This window comes from Cebus imitator, unplaced genomic scaffold (assembly GCF_001604975.1).
Source record: "Cebus imitator isolate Cc_AM_T3 unplaced genomic scaffold, Cebus_imitator-1.0 Scaffold59, whole genome shotgun sequence".
NCBI lineage: Eukaryota > Metazoa > Chordata > Mammalia > Primates > Cebidae > Cebus > Cebus imitator.
Genome location: NW_016107374.1, coordinates 806,519 through 811,887, shown reverse-complemented (window position 1 = coordinate 811,887; position 5,369 = coordinate 806,519).

Sequence of the window (5,369 nt, the reverse complement as noted above, 5' to 3'; positions counted from 1 at the left end):
CTGAGGCAGGAGAATTGCCTGAACCCGGGAGGCGGAGGTTGCGGTGAGCCGAGATCGCGCCATTGCACTCCAGCCTGGGTAACAAGAGCGAAACTCTGTCTCAAAAAAAAAGAAAACTGCCCTGGTGGCCGCTAATGGAGAAATGGAGGGACAGAGGCCGTGGAGGGAGGAGACTCTTTCGCTGGGGTGTGGAGGGCTTCTGGGCAACAGTGCAGCCCAAACAGAGCACGCCTTGGTGAGAGGTGGATGGAGCTGGATGTTGAGGGTGGGACGGGCACAGTGAGAGGCAGCCATACTAGCCACTCCTGCCGGCCAGGCCTGGTGGCCGGTGTCACCCTCCCAGTCCTGGATCTCAAGGACACCACTCCCCAGGCCCAAGCGGCTGAGTCACCTGTGCTGCCTTGAGGGTACCTGGCCATTGGCTTGGGCAGATTCGTTTTGATTTAGCCCAAAATAATGACTTGGTGGCTTTCCTAGCTGCAGCCTCCAAGCTTTCAGGCCACCTCCCCTCCCAGATGTCCCTGAGCTGGACCTGAGACTGGCCCAGAAGAGGGCGAGGAAGACTAGGGGGTGACGGGGTGCAGACACCCCCTATCTGCACCAGGACCCGTGGGGCAGAGCACACCCTGTCGTTGCCCTGGGCACCGTGGCCATCTGCCAAGGGACAGATAGATGGTCCTTCCTAGTCCTCAGGCCTCAGGCACTCACAGGGTGAACTCGGACCTTATCCTGGGTCCCCACAGTACCCCACACCAAGCCCTTAGCGTGCTCGCAGCGTGGAGGTGGGCTTCACCTCTCAGCCCCTCTACCTGGGATGCCACACACCTCTTCAGGGCCAGGGGAGTCCCCTCCTAGGGCTGCCATCCCCAAGGCCCCCAAGGATGCGTCACTCTCTCTCACCCCAAGTCACCCAGGAGGGTTGACCTCAGTCACACGTCTGCCCCTCCAACTGGGAGAGCCCTGGAGCAGGGACCGCATCCCACGCCTCTGTGATTCCTTAGCCTCGACCCACTGTGTGAGCACCGACGGCCACAGCACCTGAGACCTAGCCAGAGCGTCCCAGTTTCCTGGGCACCCGCTGTTCTCCCCAGCCTCTTCCATGCATGCTGGGAAGCAAGATCTGTCATGATCTTGCACAGAAGGACAAGAAACAGAGAGGTTGAGTAAGCTGCCCGATGGTGTCTCGCTCTTGTCACCCAGGCTGGAGTGCAGTGGTGTGATCTCAGCTCACTGCAACCTTCACCTCCTAAGTTTAAGCAATCCTCCTGCCTCAGCCTCCCAAGTAGCTGGGATTATAGGTGCCCACCACCATGCCTGGCTAGTTTTTGTGTTTTTAGCAGAGACGGGGTTTCACCATGTTGGCCAGGCTGGTCTTGAACTCCTGACCTCAGGTGATCTGCCTGCCTCAGCCTCCCAAAGTGCTGGGATTACAGGTGTGAGCCACCACGCCCAGCCCCCATCCTCCATTCTGATGGTGACATTGGAAATGAGATGCCAGGACCCCAGGGGTTCAGGTGGCCAACCCAGCTTTCAGTCCCCCAGTGTGGCCGGAGAGGTTGGAAGTCGGACATTTCGGGGAAAACTGCTCCCCTCCCCTCTAGTCAGCAGCCACTGGGGCTTCAGGCTCTGGGAAGGGGAGGAGAGGGTGGGGTAGACTGAGGCTTATTATTCTTCCGGGGACGCGGGGGTGGTCGTTAAGATGGGACCTGGCTTCCTAACTGAGGGAAGCTGAAGAGAAGGGCCCAGTTCACGGGAACAAGGTGTGGGTTTGGGATGCCCCAAGGGCCCTGGGTGCAGGAGACTGGGCTGAGAGGCAGCTGTGCTGCTGGGGCTCACACCCACACTCTCGATGCCATCTGTGTCCCCAGGGCAGCCAGGTGGGGCTGGATGCGGCAGACACGGTGCATGGCTTCCCGGAGGGGCCTGCCCAACAGGCGTAGGGGCTCGGTGAGCACGGGGCCTCGGCCTGCAGGTGAAGCCCAAGGAGGCGGTACAGCTCCACCTGGCTGCCAGAGAGGGTGGCCCCAGCCCTATGACACCCATGGGCCTGGGGGAGCTCATGGCTTTGAGGGTGTTGGTGGCCGTGGGGGTGCCCTGGCTCTGGACTGGCCTGCCATGTGTTGCTATAGCCACCAGAGGGCAGCAGAAGGGAGCCGTTCCGCCCTGGGGAGCTGGAGCCTGTGCTTCCTGCAAGGCGGGGAGACCAGGAGGCCCGCAGGGTCACTCGAGGCCAACGTCGGATCCGGCCCCACCGCTGCTTCCCGCTCGCCTGGAGCCAGCCTGGCCCTCATCGGCGCTCGAAGGGCGCGCTGCACCCGACCAGACATCTCCAGCCCGGAGATTCAGCTGCAGCCCCGGCCGCCAGACCCACGCCCACTTGGAGCCCGCCCCCGCCCTCCTCCTGTCTGCAGATGGGGAAATTGAGGCCCAGCCAGGGCAGGGGATTGGCTGACGTTTTGCAACAAATTCAAGTCAGAGACAGGCCCAGCTGGGGCTGCCAGAGCCGAGGCCCGCTCAGGACACTACTGGCCAACACGGGGCCCAGCACGGTGCCAGTCTCACCCAGAGCTGGGTCCTTCTGGCCCGCTCCGCCCGCCTCTGGGGGAAGTGACCCTCCTCCACCTCCCAGGGCCCGCAGGAGTGGGCAGGAGGCCCCTCTGGGCCGGGCACCAGGTGCCAAGTCGCTGTGTCCGCCTCGGGGGCTCCTGTGCAAGGCCATTTCCAGTTCTCTGTGTCCTTCCTTCCATTTGGGAGGTCAGGCTGCCGGGCCATGCTGGTTCCTGTGGCCCTAGGGCCCGCCCAGCACAGGCGTGGCAGGGAGGGGGGAAACGGGGGTGAGGGAAGTGAGTCACCCCTTGGGACACTTCCCTGCTCAGTTCCTGCCTCTCCGCAGCTTCTGTGAGGCAGGTCACACCTGCAGGGGGGCCTCGCTGCACTAGGACAGGCAGGGGGTGGGGACACCACCTTTTCATGGGCCCCAGAGAGGCCCTGAGAGGGACACCGGGTGACAGATCCAGGGGCCTCCTTGCTCGGCCACCCAGCATCCGGCCCCAGCTCAGGAGGGCCAGTGGCCTGAGTGCTGGGCTCTGTGGCCGGAAAAGACTCACGTTCCAGAAAAAAGCCGCTTGGCAGGTCTGAGCAAGCTCATGCCGCTGCTCCCGGACCCGGCGCGGTGCGGCCTCTGTTTCCCCCGTGTGCGTGGGGGTGGCGTGTTCGCAGGGCAGGGGCCCCTGCAGAGCAGGGCTGAGGCCTGCACCGGCTCGGCGGGGCGGTGAGTGAGTGACTGGCTCCCCGGCCATGCCGCAGTGAGGCCGCCGAGTGTCCGGCCTGGAGTCCGGCTCCGGCTCTCAGCCCCCCTGGCCCCTGTGCGGTGGCCTCAGGCCGGCAGGGCAGGGCGGCCGTGGCAGCCATCTTCCCGGGGAGCTGGGGCCTGGCCAGCAGCGCTTCCCAGCAGCCTCCTCCCGCGCTCTGAGCTGCATTACCTCATCGGGAAGCCATTCCAGAAAGGCGCTGCAGCGCCCTGGGAGCGGGAGAGGGGAGAGCTGCGTCAGCGCCCTCCTGGCAGCCTCGGTGCCAGACAAGGGCAGGCGTCACGCCTCCGGGTGTCTGCCTGCCGACTGACTGCTGGGAGAGCAGCTGGCTTTTGTCAGCGTTTCGGGGTGACTGGGCCGGGCTGCAGTGGGCAGGTGGCGTGGCACGGCCCGTGGCCGGCCAGTTACCAGGTGGGCAGAGGATCTATTTCAAGAGCCGGAACCAAATGGCCAGGCATGAGGGGAAGCCAGGTGCAAGCAAGCTCGACGGCAGAGACCAAGCCCTGACTCTGCAGTCCCAGGCCTCAGTTTCCCCCAGGCCAGCCCTCGTCACCCCAACACCTGTCCTCTGCCTTCTACAGCCACAAAGAGCACCGGACATGAATGAGCAGGTGACTACACTCCCTGCTGCCCGTTGGAATAAGCCACCCGCAGCCGGCTTGCAGGGACCTTTCTGGACCACAGGGCTGAGAGGGGTGGGGCTGCAGGGGCAGCTGAGGCTCTGGGGAGGGAGGAGGAGCTTCCTACCTGTGGAGGAGACAAGGGCTGCTCCCTGCTCCGCTCCTAGCCTTCCTGCCCAGTTTGGATTCCAGAAACACCTCTTGGTGCCTCCGCTTTCTCATCTGGGGTGTGTGTGTGTGCGTGTGTGTGTGTGTGTGTGTTCTGTAGACAGGGTCTTGCTCTGTCACCCAGGCTGGAGTGCTGTGGTGCAATCATGGCTCACTGCAACCTCTACCTCCTGGGCTCAAGCAATCCTCCCCCCTCAGCCTTCTGAGTAGCTGGGACCACAGGTGCACACCCCCACGCCGGGCTAACTTGCGTTTGTCCGTTTGTTTGTTTTTGTAGAGATGGGGTCTGCTACGTTGCCCAGGCTGGTCTCAAACTCCTCGGCTCAAGCGGTCCACCTGCCTCAGCCTCCCAAGTGCTGGGATTACAGGCGTGAGCCACCTCACCTGGCCTGGTTTTATCATGTAAAATGGGTTGACAATGCCCACCCCAGAGAATGGTTGAAAGGACTCGCAAAACCACGTAGGAGACACAGGCAGACAGACACTTGTGGGGGTCCATGAGTGAGCCCCAGCGCCAGCTCCCCTAGGCCAGCTTCCGGTCTTCACACGGTCTGGGCCAAAGGAGTCTTCCTAAAACAGAGGACTGTGTGGTGTGCTTCTCCACTGAGAACCTCTTCCCTCGTCAGTGACACTGTCCTCCAGCCCCACCCAACTGCACGTGGGCCCAAGCTCATCATACCTTTTCCTAAACTCTGTCTGTCTGGAAGACTCCTACTCACCCTGCAAAACTCCATGTGAAATGCCCACTCTCCCATCTAAAATGCCTCACAGGATTGCTCTAAGAACCAAATAGCATACATGTGTGAAGTGGCACTCAGGGCTGTCCCTGTTACTTATTAGAACAACCATAACCAAGAACGCAGCGGTGGGCAGGAGGTATCACTGGGGATAGGAATTGGCAGGAAGTTTTTCTGGCTTGGAACTTAAGCCCAACCTTGGCAAATGGTAGATTTTTCATAGGAGAAAGGAGGAAATTGGAGGCCAGTGTGGCAGTGTTAAATATGGCTGCAAAGTCCTTGGTCCTTCTCTCGTTGACGGGTGGGCCCTATGGCCTCTCCTCTTGAATCCAGGTAGGCTTGTGACTACTTCAACCAAGAGAATTCCGCAGAAGTGCTGCCGGGTAACTTTCAAGGTTCACTCATAAAAGGCCCTATGGCTTATAACTTGGAGTCCTAAGTTGCCATCTAAGAAGAAAGTTCAACAACCTGAGACCTCCATGCTGTGAGGAAGCCCAAACTCCATGAGGAGTCACATGGGGGTATGCTGGTTG